The sequence below is a fragment of the Artemia franciscana genome, chromosome 1, assembly GCF_032884065.1.
Source record: "Artemia franciscana chromosome 1, ASM3288406v1, whole genome shotgun sequence".
NCBI classification, from domain to species: domain Eukaryota; kingdom Metazoa; phylum Arthropoda; class Branchiopoda; order Anostraca; family Artemiidae; genus Artemia; species Artemia franciscana.
The window spans coordinates 37946828-37962835 of record NC_088863.1 but is presented as its reverse complement, the minus strand read 5'-3'; the positions used below and the strand labels follow the sequence as shown (position 1 = coordinate 37962835).

Genomic DNA, 16008 nt, shown 5'->3' with positions numbered 1-16008 from the left:
AATGCTCCGTCTCGTCTGTCAGGCCACGTTAACGTTACTAATCGAAGGCCTCGTCAGGCACCTGTATTTATCTCGGTTGTAAACGAACAGAACATTCAGAGGATTATCAACTCAGTTCGTAAATTGAAGGGGAGCGGCATTCGTGTGTGCACGGATCTTCCCCCCAAGCTAAACGCTACTCGAAATGAACTTCTTTCGAAAGCAAAGGATTTCCGTGAATCAGATTTCGCAAAGTTTACGCGTGTTAAACAGAAGTGCTCGAAGCTTTGGCTTGAATCCAAATCCAAGGCCTCGTCACCCTGGGAAAGAGTGATGGGCTAGTTTTTGCTGTCCCTTTGTGATTATTATTAGTATTATGATAGAAATTTTGATTGATTTTATTACCACTTCTGTCACAGTGTTGTGTACATGTTGGGCTCTACAACCTCGTTTTTTGCGCATAATTTTTTTTTTAATTTTCTAGTGTTAGTAGTTCTAGTGAAAAAAATCAGGTTTCGACGTCATGTTTGTTCTCTGCCACTTTTTTACCTGATTTGTCTGATTAGTGGTGCGGTGCCATTTCCATTTTTCCGTCGTGTCTGTCTGGGACATAAGGTAAAGATGAAATTTATATATAACACGTGAGTAGTGGGGAGTCTGTTGGAAGATTGGGGAGCCACCTCGGTGATCAGCTTGATCTAAAAAATATTTATTATTATTTTTCCCCTTTTGCTGAAGGTGTCTATGATGATCATTTAGCTAGCCTTCCTGCAACTGATTTTTTATTTGAAGGGGATTTAGGAACACCTGTAATTGATGGGAACTTAAGATCAGCACTTTTTAACTGCAGAGGTTTGGCTAGTAGCCACGAGTTTGTTTCGCAGTTACTTTGTAACCACAGGGTAAGTATCTTAGGCCTATGTGAAACGTTTTTAAGTAATGAAAATGCAGAATTCTTGAATTGTGATGAATTTAAATTTATATCTAATAATAGGAAAAATAGACAGGGTGGCGGAGTTGGGCTTTTTGTTCAGGATAATATTCCATTTGCTGTGAAGAAGCAACTATCTAAGCATGACCAAGAGATGACTTTTGAGAGTCTTTGCATTGAGTGTGTGACTGATAATAGGAAAGTTCTTGTCTGTGTTGTTTATCGATCACCATCGGCTTCGTTACAAGAGTTTTTGCGAATTTATGAATGCTTCATTGAAGATGTGACTAATTTGAATTCTGACCAAGTTCTGGTATTACGTGTATTTTTCAACGTTATTTAGGGTACTAATTCCTTGGGTTTAAATTTGAATAGCTTCTTCTGAGTGCCAACATGGTGGGTAAGGGAATGGTTTTTTTTTTACGCTTGCTTCCCAGGAACTTAAAATCTTTGTGATGTCTTGGGAACTAATCCACAGAAGAGGATTTGAACTGGCTGGGTTACAAGAAGATTATTTGCCAGTAGGTCAGCTTTATGTAAATTGTAGCTAAGAAGAGTTTGTGGTAGCGTTGGTAATGAGAAGGTAAGAAAATTAATGAGCAAAATCTGAGGAAAGTTGAACCTAGATTAGACTAGTGAAAGAAAAATAAATAAATGTCAGAATGTTCTGCGAATTTAAAAGGCATAAGTCTACTTCAGCGTATAATTCAAATATAAAGAAATATTACTAAAGTTTGAAGATAGTACAACCTTTTAATAAGACTAATGCTATTAACAAAAATTCAAGTATACTCTAAAATCGAAAAATATCGTCTTTTTAATTAGCATACTTTATTTCAATTAAGAGAATGAACTATCTACTTTGATTTAAATGAAAATGTGGCACATTGCCTTTAAAGCATCCACAGGCAAAGTTGCTGTAATACTCTGGCAAAAATTTAAAAGCCAGAGTCAACAATTGGAGGTATTATCCAGGCATACATAATGCGTATCCAACTGCAAGATGAAAGACAGTTTCAAGAACAAAGATGCCTTTTCCCCACGGAAACACATTTCACTTTATAAATCTGCCTTCGCGATTGATTGACAAGAGAGAGCACTAATTCTTTTGCCAGCCTAGTTCCAGAAAATTAACATTAGTCATTTAAACGAAAAATAAATATTTCATCATCTTACATAAATGAAACATGACAATCTATAAATATTCAATTAAAAATATAGTGTTTTGGAACTTTGTGATTTCCGTTTTTCCCGTTTTCTATTGTATCTGCCTCCATGGTATAGGAATAGGAGTCTCATATCTATTTATAGTTTCCCGGATATTGGGTCGAAGCTCACAGAGCTTGCTGGCAAAAGGCCCCAAGGCCAAGGAGGCCTTACTCGTTTGCTTTAGTTTCTTGTTTTTTCTGTTTTGTTCAGTGTTTGTTTTGTTTCTTTTATTGGTACTCCGCTTTGATTTTTTGTAGCGGGTCAAAAATAAATTATTATTATTATTTAATCCATCTCCATGAAGGTGGCAAGACTCTGGAAGGGACAAAGAAAGCCTTATCCCTCTCACACCAAGATATAAAAAGCCAACTAAAACAATTAAAAATTGTTTACAAACAAAGGTTCCCGCATCACCTCACGCTGCCCATGCAACGTAGATCTAGTTTGAGCCCATATTAAAGGAATATCATCATTTTTCTTTAGAAATAATCTTTCTTTTCCCCCTTTTATGTCTCTTAAAGGGGACCAGTACCAGTATTCTTATAATTGTTGTAACGGGCACATATTGCTTTTGATCAATTGGTCATCCCCCTCATCGTTCCCTGAAAGTTCTTCCTAATTTATCTTCCCAGGGTAGTATAAACATACTCGGTTACCATGTTCATTCTTTGACCGAATGCACGTTGCGAAATTTCTCCCAACGTTGAAAGGACAATCGTTTCCTAATTGCAACATCTTTTCCACGAAAATAATAATTTAGTGCGTCTGTTCAAAACAACCATCTATTTGATGCGTACTGATACGCATAAAGTTGTTATTTCCGCTGACAAAACGCCTCCTGGCCAACATTTGCGTAGATACAATGCTCCAACTATCGACGAAGTGGCAATCGTTATGGTCGGTGATCAGTTTTTACCTCGAGATATTATTCTACATAAGCGAAACGCTCAGTTGTTAAGAATTGCTGAAACTCATCGATGCTACGATGCCCTACAATATTCTATCATTTTTTGGGATGGAGCCGACGGCTATCACTTTAATATTAAATTGATGAATCCATCCACTAACAAAGAAATGAATAAGAAATGCAGTGCAATGCTTTATTATTCCTATAGACTAATGATTCGGCAGGATGAAGAAAATTACATTTTAAAATGCCGTCAATTGTTTCACCAATTTGTCGTTGATATGTATGCTGAAATTCAATCAGAATGTTTGCTATATATCCGCCTGAATCAGACCAAGCTCCGCTCTTAACAATACATTCATTTGCGAGATGCAGTTATAAATGACGGTAATACCACAAACGTTGGAAGATTAACAATTTCACCTTCGTCATATGCTGGGAGTCCCCGTCATATGCATGAATATGCTCAAGATGCTATTGCGTATGTTCGTCATATATATATATATATATATATATATATATATATATATATATATATATATATATATATATATATATATATATATATATATATATATATAAAAATAAGTTGTCTGTCCGTTACGCCAGATTATATATTCTATATATATAAAAGAAAACAACCTGGAATGTAAAAACTGGAAATTGCATAAATATTTCGAAATATTTTACAATAGATTAAAGTAATTCGAAAAAAGAAAAATGGTAAAAAACTAAAAAAAACTAGAAAGAAAAAACTAAAAAAAATTAAAAATTAAAAAAATTAAAAACAAAAAAAAAGAAAAACAGGAAATTGCACAAATATTTCAATATATAAAATATATATTATAAAGTGTCTATATATATAAAAATCTATATATATAAAAATAAGTTGTCTATCTTTTATGTCTGTTACGCCAGATTATATCTTATCTATATATTAAAAATAAATTGTATGTATTTTTGTATTGAGGGTTTGCATATGACGTCTGAAATATAAAGAAGAAAAATAAAACTGAAAAAAGAAAAATGGTAAAAAACTAAAAAAAAAAACTAAAAAGAACAAACTAAAAAAAAACTAAAAAATTAAAAAAAAATAAAAAAAGAAAAACTTAAAAAGAAAAAATGTAAAAAAAAAATAAAAAAATAAAAAGGTAAAAAACTAAAAAGAAAAAAAAAACTAAAAAAAGCTAAACAACTAAAAAAAGAAAAAACTAAAAAAACTGGGAATTGCACAAATATTTCAATATATTTTGACAAAAGATTAAGGTAATTCGAAAACCTTAAAACAGATACCCAAAATTTTGAGGTTTATTATAAATTGTTGGAGCTTTAGCTTGCTTGGCACGTAAAGATTTTTCCAAGTGTCAATGTTAGAATGAACATTGACAAATTGAAGAAAACAAATCAATAAAAAGAAGAAACTTAAAAAAAAACTAAAAAAGAAAAAAACTAAGAAAAGAAAAAACTAAAAAAGAAAAAAAAACTGAAATGAAACTGTATCTATATATCTATATAAATGACGACCGGGACACTCAAAGAGAAATTACAGACTGGGATACCGGGACACAAATGACGACCGGGACACAGGGAATATAAATGACGACCTGGACACAGGGACACAACTACAACGGGGACGCCGGGGGCACAGGGGGATATATAAATGACGACGGGGACACAGGGAATGTTCGATTAGCAATCATCATTTTTATATATAAAAATAAGTTGTCTATGTGTGGATCTGTGGATCAGGTGACGTCATGTTTGTTGGCATATGACGTCTGAATTATTTCACACTAATACAAAAGAAGAAAAAAACTAAAAAAGGTAAAAATCTAATAACTAAAAAAAAACTGAAAAAAATAAAAAAAGGCAAAAACTACAAAAAAAAATAAAAACTAATAAAAAAACTAAAAAAGCTAAAAAACTAAAAAAACTAAAAAAAACTAAAAAAAGGTAAAAAACTAAAAAAAAATTAAAAACTAAAAAAGAAGAAAACTAAAAAAAAGGAAAAAACTGAAAAATAAAAGAGAAAAAGAAAACTAAAAAAATATGAATAAATATATATAAAAATAAGTTGTTTGTGGGTTATGTCTGTCTGTCTGTCTGTCGAGTGACGTCGTGTTTGTCCGCATATGACGTCTGAATTATTTCACACTAATACAAAAGAAGAAAAAAAAACTAAAAAAGGTAAAAACTACAAAAAAAACTAAAAAGAAAAAAAACTAAAAAAGCTAAAAAACTAAAAAAAACTAAAAAAAAGGTAAAAAACTAAAAAAAACTGAAAAAACTAAAAAAAGCAAAAACTAAAAAAAAACTAAAAACTAATAAAAAAACTAAAAAAGCTAAAAAACTAAAAAAACTAAAAAAAGGTAAAAAACAAAAAAAAACTTAAAACTAAAAAAGAAAAAACTAAAAAAAAGGAAAAAACTGAAAAATAAGAGAAAAAGAAAACTAAAAAAATATTAATAAATATAAAAAATATAAATATAATATAAATTAGCAATCAACAAAGCACCGAGACACAAATGACGACCGGGACACAGGGAGTATAAATGACGACCAGGACATAAGTAAAAAAAAAACTAAAAAAACTAAAAAAATGGTAAATACTACAAAAAAACTAAAAACTAATAAAAAAACTAAAAAATCTAAAAATCTAAATAAACTAAAAAAGAAAAAAGGAAAAAAATAAAGGAGAAAAACAAAACTAAAAAACGAATGTATATACAGACCGGGACACCGGGATACAAATGACGACCGGGACACAGGGAATATAAATGACGACCGGGACACAGGGACACAACTACAATGGGGACGCCGGGGGGCACAGGGGGATATAAATGACGACCGGGACACCGGGACACAAGGAATATAAATGACGCCCGGGACACTCAAAGAGAAATCACAGACTGGAACACCGGGACACAAATGACGACCGGGACACAGGGAATATAAATGACGACCGGGACACAGGGACATAACTACAAAGGGGACGCCGGGGTGCACAGGGGGATATATAAATGACGATGGCGACTCAGGGAATGGTCGATTAGCAATCACCATCAACAAAGCTCAAAACTTGCTGCTGATAGAGAAAGTCAGAAAAGAAAGCGTGCCGAGGAATCAAAAGAACAGCAAGGAAACAGGCTTGAGGCTGATAGAGAAAGAAAGAACAGAAAGCGTGCCGAGGAATCAAAAGAACAGCAAGGAAACAGGCTTGAGGCTGATAGAGAAAGAAAGAACAGAAAGCGTGCCGAGGAATCAAAAGAACAGCAAGGAAACAGGCTTGAGGCTGATAGAGAAAAAAAGAACCGAAAGCGTGCCGAGGAACTACCAGAGCAATGCGGAAGCAGACTTGCTGCTAAAAGAGAAAGTGAAAAAAGAAGGCGTGCCGAGGAATTACAAGAACAGCAAGAAATCAGGCTTGCTGCTGATAGAGAAAGTAAGAAAAGAAAGCGTGCCGAGGAATCACAAGAACAGCAAGAAATCAGGCTTGCTGCTGATAGAGAAAGTAAGAAAAGAAAGCGTGCCGAGGAATCAGAGCAACCTGAAAGTTATCGCCTGGCATTCAGGTACAACCCAGTCGATGATTATAGCTTGAGTAGATGTGTTCAAATCGGGACAATATCTAAAATTTGTCCCTATTGCAAGGCCTTGAAATTCAATGGTGAAACAATGGGAATGTGTTGCGCCTCAGGAAAAGTTAAACTTCCTCTGTTGGCTGCACCACCAGAGCCATTGAAGACGAATGAATGCTTGCCTGAAAAATTCTAATTTATGGGCACACGTAAAAATATTAAAATTAACTACAAATATGCGTGTCCGATTGCAAAACGATGACTCTGGTCAAACGTTTTCAGATCAATTGCTGACAATTGGAAACGGAAAGCTCCCAGTAGACTCTGGGAAAACAAATGAAGCTGTTAATTATCCATCTGAATTTTTAAATTCCATAGATCTTTCAGGGTTTCCACCACAGGTGCTACAACTAAAAATAGGCGTACCAATAATACTTTTAAGAAATATCAACCCACCAAAGCTTTGCAATGGCACTCGACTTGCCGTAAAAAAAACAATGGAAAACCTAATAGAGGCCACAATCTTGACAGGGCCTTTTGAGGGTGAGGCTGTTCTTATTCCTCGCATTCCCATGATTCCAACGGATCTGCCTTTTCAATTTAAAAGATTGCAATTCCCAATTCGATTAGCATTTGCAATCACCATTAAAAAAGCTCAAGGTCAATCATTAGAAAAATGTGGTATAGATCTTAATACTGATTGTTTTTCCCATGGACAATTGTACGTTGCATGTTCGAGGGTCGGTAAACCTGACAATCTATTTATATGCAGCGACAATTGGACAGCGAAGAATGTTGTATATTCGCAAGTTTTACGCAGTTAATTTGTATTGTATCTATCTATCTATCTATCTATATAAAAACGAGTTGTGTGTATGCATGTTTGTTTGTTTGTAAAAAGACCGTTTGCATATGATGTCATTATTAGTACATACGGCTTTGTATATGCAGAGACAATGGGAAAGCCAAGAATGTTGTATATTCGCAATTTTTACGTAGTTTAACTCCTGCAGACGAAATGAATGCTTGCCTAAAAAATTCTAATTTATGGGCACACGTAAAAATATTAAAATTAACTACAAATATGCGTGTCCGATTGCAAAACGATGACTCTGGTCAAACAGTAGACTCAATTTCAGGACGTATACAACTACCTGCTGATTTCTGTAATTTAGTGACGTCCAAAAATGAATTGATTGAAAAAGTATTTCCGAATATTCTAAAAAATTATAAAAATAATAAATGGCTAAGTGAAAGAGCGATTCTTGCACCCAAGACTTTTAAGAAATATCAACCCACCAAAGCTTTGCAATGGCACGCGTCTTGCCGTAAAAAAAAACAATGGAAAACCTAATAGAGGCCACAATCTTGACAGGGTCTTATGAGGGTGAGGCTGTTCTTATTCCTCGCATTCCCATGATTCCAACGGATCTGCTTTTTCAATTTAAAAGATTGCAATTCCCAATTCGATTAGTATTTGCAATCACCATTAACAAAGCTCAAGGTCAATCATTAGAAAAATGTGGTATAGATCTTAATACTGATTGTTTTTCCCATGGACAATTGTACGTTGCATGTTCGAGGGTCGGTAAACCTGACAATGTATTTATATGCATCGACAATTGGACAGCGAAGAATGTTGTATATTCGCAAGTTTTACGCAGTTAATTTGTATTGTCTCCATCTATCTATCTATCTATATAAAAACGAGTTGTGTGGATGCATGTTTGTTTGTTTGTAAAAAGAGCGTTTGCATATGACGTCATTATTAGTACATACGGCTTTGTATATGCACAGACAATGGGAAAGCCAAGAATGTTGTTTATTCGCAATTTTTACGTAGTTTGAAACACATATATAAATCTATCTATATTCACAGGTGGGACACAGGGACACAACTACAATGGCGCATAACTAATATGGCGCGTAACGACTTACGTGCGCGGGGGGGCTTGGGGGGGCGCGAAGCGCCCCACCACCTAGGTGTTAGGGTGGCGCGAAGCGCCACCCCAACAGCTAGTATATATATAAAAATAAGTTGTTTGTCTGTTTGTCGACTGACGTCATGTTTGTCGACTGACGTCATTATAAGGATTGAGCTGTATGTCGTCATGAAGTTGTTTGTCGTCTGACGTCATGTTTGTCGACTAACGAAACTACAGACCGGGACACCGGGACACAAATGACGTGAAAGAAGAAAAAAACTAAACAGTTCTTACGTCGAGATAATATTCTTTATAGGCGAAACAATCAGTTGACAAGAATTGCTTAAACTCATCGATGCTACGATGCCCTACAATGTCCTGACGAATATAAATGACGCCCGGGACACTCAAATAGAAATCACAGACTGGGACACCGGGACACAAATGACGACGGGGACACAGGGAATATAAATGACGACCCGGACACAGGGACACAACTACAACGGGGACGCCGGGGGGCACAGGGGGATATATAAATGACGACGGCAACAAAGGAAATGGTCGATTAGCAATCACCATCAACAAAGCTCAAGGGCAATCAATAGAATCATGAGGTATAGATCTGAATACGGATTGTTTTCTTATGGACCATTATGCGTTGCATGTTCAAGAGTCGGTAAACCTGACAATCTATTTATATGCACAGAGGATGGGACAGCAAAGAATGTTGTATATTCGCAAGTTTTACGTAGTTAAAAACATATATATATATATATATATATATATATATATATATATATATATATATATATATATATATATATATATATATATATATATATATATATATATATATATATATATATATATATATATATATATATATATATATATATATATATATATATATATATATATATATATATATATATATATATATATAGTTGGTGGGGGCGCTTCGCGCCCCCCCCCCCCCCCCCGCGCGCGTAAGTCGTTACGCGCCATATTAGTTACGCGCCATTGTAGTTGTGTCCCTATGTCTATATATATATATATATATATATATATATATATATATATATATATATATATATATATATATATATATATATATATATATATATATATATATATATATATATATATATATATATATATATTAGTTTTTTATCTTTTTTAGTTTTTTTTCTTCTTTTGTATTAATGCTAAAGCCAAGGTTCAAACCTGGAGCCTCTCGGACCTAGAACCTGAAACATAACGCTTTACCAACTCAGCTACTTCGCCGTGAATACATTCGTTTTGAGCAGCTTCCTCGGGTGTTGCCATTGTAGGTTTTTCAGTCATTTTACAATTAGAAATTTCTCTTTCAACGATCTTCTTACAATTAAAAATTTGTCTTTGAACGATATTCTTAAATACCTGTGTCCTGGTCGTCATTTATATTGCCTGTGTCCCGGTCGTCATTTGTGTCCCGGTATCCCAGTCTGTAATTTCTCCTTGAGTGTCGCGGTCGTTATTTATATTCCCTCTGTTCCGGTCGTCATTTGTGTCCCGGTCTGTAATTTCTCTTTGAGTATTTTTTCTTTTTAGTATTTTTTAGTTTTTTACATTTTTTCTTTTTTCAGTTTTCTTTTTCTTCTTTATTTTTCAGCTTCACTATGAAATACATATCGCCGAACCTTTGTTTTTTTTAACTAAAATCTGGTAGGCATTGATGACCTTATCCAAGTCAAGATCCCAAACCCAATCATCATCGCTATCATTTTCAGTTTTGATATGTTTTGACTCTCGCTGTCCAGGTGGATCTTCATCTAACTGCGCGGTTTTGCGTTCTTTAGCCTCAAGCCTGTTTCCTTGCTGTTCTTTTGATTCCTCGGCTCGCTTTCTTTTCTGACTTTCTCTATCAGCAGCAAGTTTTTTGGCATAGACTCTTTGAGCATCTTCATCGGCTTTTGCCATTGTAAGTTCATCAGTCATTTTAAACTTAAATATTAATAGATTTCTACGTGAACATATATGTCTTAAATATCTTTAATGACGTCACCGTCATAGCAAAAATGACGACAACTAACTTCATGACGCCAGTCGACACAGAAACATGAAGTCACCTGATCCACAGACAGACAACTTATTTTTATATATATAGATAGATATAATTCTAAAATTGTCAGGTAATTTTCTATTTTGAAATAAAAACTAAAAATTATTGCTCAGACAACATAAATATTTTTGATATTTACATAATAGCTTTAGTGGTTCTGGACTGAAAACTAAATATGCTAATCAAATTGGGAATTGCGATCTTTTAGGTTGAAAAGGCAGATCCATTGGAATCATGAGAATGCGTGGAATAAGAAAAGCCTCACCCTCAAAAGGCCCTGTCAAGATTGTTGCCTCTATTACGTTATAACAGACATAACACGTCATTTTTGTCCCGGTGTCCCGGTCTGTAGTTTCGTTGGTCGACAAACATGACGTCAGACGACAAACAACTTTATGACGACATACAGCTCAATCCTTATAATGACGTCAGTCGACAAACATGACGTCAGTCGACACACAAACATGACGTCAGTCGACAGACAGACAAACAACTTATTTTTATATATATAGAAGATATATATATATATATATATATATATATATATATATATATATATATATATATATATATATATATATATATATATATATATATATATATATATATATATATATATATATAATATATATATATATTATATATATATATATATATATATATATATATATATATATATATATATATATATATATATATATATATATATATATATATATATATATATATATATATATATATATATATATATATATATATATATATATATATATATATATATATATATATATATATATATATATATATATATATATATATATATATATATATATATATATATATATATATATATATATATACTAGCTGTTGGGGATGGCGCTTCGCAACCTCCCCCCCTCCAAGCCCCCCCGCGTGCGTAAGTCGTTACGCGCCATTGTAGTTTTGCCCCTGTGTCGCACCTGTGAATATATATATATATATATATATATATATATATATATATATATATATATATATATATATATATATATATATATATATATATATATATATATATATATATATATATATATATATATATATATATATATATATATATATATATATATATATATATATATATATATATATATATATATATATATTTATATATATATATATATATATATATATATATATATATATATATATATTTATATATATATATATATATATACTAGCTGTTGGGGTGGCGCTTCGCGCCACCCCAACACCTAGTTGGTGGGGGCGCTTCGCGCCCCCCCCAAGCCCCCCCGCGCGCGTAAGTCGTTACGCGCCATAATAGTTACGCGCCATTGTAGTTGTGTCCCTATGTCCCACCTGTGAATATAGATATATATATATATATATGGTTTTAACTACGTAAAACTTGCGAATATACAACATTCTTTGCTGTCCCATTGTCTTTGCATATAAATAGATTGTCAGGTTATCCCCCTGTTTCCCCCGGTGTCCCCGTTGTAGTTGTGTCCCTGTGTCCCGGTCGTCATTTATATTCCCTGTGTCCCGGGTCCCGGTCATCATTTGTATCCCGGTGTCCCGGTCTGTATATACATTCGTTTTTTAGTTTTGTTTTTCTCCTTTATTTTTTTTCCTTTTTTTTTCTTTTTTAGCTTATTTAGATTTTTAGATTTTTTAGTTTTTTTTATTAGTTTTTAGTTTTTATTTCTTTTTAGTTTTTTTGTCCCGGTCGTCATTTATATCCCCCTGTTTCCCCCGGTGTCCCCGTTGTAGTTGTGTCCCTGTGTCCCGGTTGTTATTTATATTCCCTGTGTCCCGGTCGTCATTTGTATCCCGGTGTACCGGTCTGTATATACATTCGTTTTTTAGTTTTGTTTTTCTCCTTTATTTTTTTCCTTTTTTTTTCTTTTTTAGTTTATTTAGATTTTTAGATTTTTTAGTTTTTTTATTAGTTTTTAGTTTTTTTTTCTTTTTAGTTTTTTTGTAGTTTTTACCTTCTTTTTAGTTTTGTTAATTTTTTTTTTTACTTGTGTCCTGGTCGTCATTTATACTCCCTGTGTCCCGGTGCTTTGTTGATTGCTAATCGAACATTCCTTTTGTCCTGGTCGCTTTCTCTTTGAGTGTCGTCATTTATTTTTTTCTTTTTTAGTTCTTTTAGTTTTTACCTTTTTTAGTTTTTTTTTAGTTTTTAGTTTTTTTAGTTTTTTACCTTTTTTTAGTTTTTTTAGTTTTTTAGCTTTTTTATTTTTTTTATTAGTTTTTAGTTTTTTTGTAGTTTTTGCCTTTTTTTTTAGTTTTTTGTCCTGGTCGCTTTCTCTTTGAGTGTCGTCATTTATTAGTTTTTTCCTTTTTTTTTTAGTTTTTTATTGGTTTTTACCTTTATTTTAGCTTATTTTTCAGTTTTTTCCTTTTTTTTAGTTTTTTTTTATTTTTTATTTTTTTTAGTTTTTTACATTTTTTTAGTTTTTTTAGTTTTTTTAGTTTTTTAGCTTTTTTACTTTTTTTATTAGTTTTTAGTTTTTTTTGTAGTTTTTGCCTTTTTTTAGTTTTTTCAGTTTTTTTTTTAGTTTTTTATTGGTTTTTACCTTTATAGTTTTTTTTAGTTTTTTAGCTTTTTTATTTTTTTTATTAGTTTTTAGTTTTTTTTGTAGTTTTTGCCTTTTTTTAGTTTTTTCAGTTTTGACGTCACCTAATCCAGTTTTTTCAGGTGACGTCACCTGACACATCCATCCACACATCCACAGACAGACAACTTATTTTTATATATATAGAAGATATATATATATATATATATATATATATATATATATATATATATATATATATATATATATATATATATATATATATATATATATATATATATATATATTTATATATCTAACTACGTAAAACTTGCGAATATACAACATTCTTTGCTGTCCCATTGTCTGTGCATATAAATAGATTGTCAGATTTACCGACTCTTGAACATGCAACTTATAATTGTCCATGGGAAAAACAATCTGTATTCAGATCTATACCTCATTATTCTAATGATTGCCCTTGAGCTTTGTTGATGGTGATTGCTAATCGAACATTCCCTGTGTCCCCGTCGTCATGTATATATCCCCCTGTGCCCCCCGGCGTCCCCGTTGTAGTTGTGTCCCTATGTCCCGGTCGTCATTTATATTCCCTGTGTCCCGGTCGTCATTTGTGTCCTGGTGTCCCAGTCTGTAATTTCTCTTTGAGTGTCGCGGTCATCATTTATATTCCCTGTGTCCCGGTCGTCTTTTGTGTTCCGGTGTCCCGGTCTGTAATTTCTCTTTGAGTGTCCCGGTTGTCATTTATATTCCCTGTGTCCCGGTCGTCATTTGTGTCCCGGTGCGTTGCTGATGGTGATTGCTAATCGAAAATTCCTTGTGTCCCGGTCGCTTTCTCTTTGAGTGTCCCGGTCGTCATTTATATTCCCTATGTCCCGGTGTACCGGTCGTCAATTGTGTCACGATGTCCTGGTCTGTAATTTCGCAGTTGACAAACATGACGTCAGTCAACACACAAACATGACGTCACTCGACAGACATAACACACAGACAACTTATTTTTATATATAGAGATATTCACAGGTGGGACACAGGGACACAACTACAATGGCGCGTAACTAATATGGCGCGTAATGACTTACGCGCGCGGGGGGGCGCAAAGCGCCCCCGCCAACTAGGTGTTGGACTGGCTCGAAGCGCCACCCCAACAGCTAGTATTTTTATAATGAGAAACGAAGTCACATAGCCGAAGCGACTAATTAATTTGAGGCGGACACTTCACACTATTTATAACACGATCCCAGGATTTCTTGTCACAAGGACCATCCCAGGTATTCAGTCTCAAGCAGGGAATATTTGTACATTCGTTTGGTTTTCTGTTTTATTTGATGTATAGAACCAGAAGGAGGACGATCACAGGCTATCCTCATATGGAGCCAGAATTTAGCTTTTTGTTTAGCCATCTTCACTTTAGGATCAACTTTCCAGAAGGAACTGCGAGTACCCGTTCGCACGCGCTCAGAGGGGACAGCTTTTTTAGCGGCAGACTTGAGACAGAACACTATTTGCTGAAAATACGAGTTGATATCTAACCTAGTTTAAGTTGCATACACAGATGTTTGCAATAAGTGAAAAGGCACTTTAATAAATAATAATAACTGGGATAAAGTCAATACATAAAGTGGAACATTGGTGTTTTCCCAATTTAACTTTGAGAACCACTTGGGATAGTTACGCTGCACAGATCTCGCCGTGGAGCAGAATAGTTGGCACGTGATTGGTAAATGATCGTCGTGGATTTTAGAGTCGTCCACATGAACTATTGACGAAAGTAAAGTTGAATCTGACACAATTACATGATCAATGTTGGAAGTAAGACCACCACGATTGTGAATATAAGCAAATAGAAGATCTTTATCAGCAAGATGGAATCCTCCGGGTAGTGAATCGAGAAAGATTTCAGATCGGTCAGAATTAGATAATAAGCCAGTGTTCATGTCGCCGCCGAGAATCCATTTGGTATGTTGTTTTGAAAGGTAGCTAAGTAGTGTTCGCAAGCGATTACATGCTTGTGAAAAACTAGACAACGACTGCGAGATTTTTTTTATTACAGGGGAAATAAACTTTTATAAATGCGGTATCACCACATTTTATCGCTAAGATGTTAGCGTCACTTTGCAATAATATCGGCTGAGTCTTGTGTCTGAAATAGATGGCCAGACCTCCTGATGGTCTACTACGGGTTTTCTTGCCAGCTCTTAAAAAGGTATAATGGGTCCAAAAACGCTTTAGGCTATCAACATTCACTTTAGAGAGAAGGTGCTCCTGTAATTTTTTTTTTTTTTTTTTAAACAAAGTCGATAATTTTTATTTAAACGTTTACGAACAAAATATGCGTAATAACGCTCCTTTGGAGTAACATTTCCAGAAAACTCAACACAAAAATTCATCTAAGGCTACAAAAATTATGATTGATCTTAATCCCCATAGCGTAGTCTATCAATGAGCCATTCATAGAAAAAAAAAATTTACCCATAAGATTGTACTATAAATGCCATCTTTTCCATAAACTATGAATCCAAGACTGTTCATCGAAAAAACTGCGAACTAAAAACACCTGTAAAGTAGATGAACAGATTACGACCAAAATAAATACTGAGGACCACCAGTTGACTCGTGCAAAACTTGCCTCGGCAATTTTCCTGTCTCTGGCTTCTAGTGCTCGTAAATAATTTTGTAACCGCTCTGCATGTACTAGATTATCTCGGACTTTCGTCAAATAATCCTGGATTCCTTTAAATGCGATATCTTGCATTTTATCGAGTAGCACGTCAGGTATATTTGATTCTCCCCAAA

General features: G+C 33.8%; 1 long non-coding RNA gene across 1 annotated transcript in view; it reads left to right on the top strand.

Moving 5' to 3' along the window:
• Positions 1-13277: 13277 nt before the first annotated feature.
• The window catches only part of LOC136029242 (uncharacterized), a 52424-nt gene continuing 49693 nt past the window's right edge, over positions 13278-16008 (top strand). The window contains exon 1 of the long non-coding RNA XR_010618001.1: positions 13278-13337. This is a non-coding gene — a long non-coding RNA (uncharacterized LOC136029242). The remainder of the gene's footprint in view (positions 13338-16008) is intronic.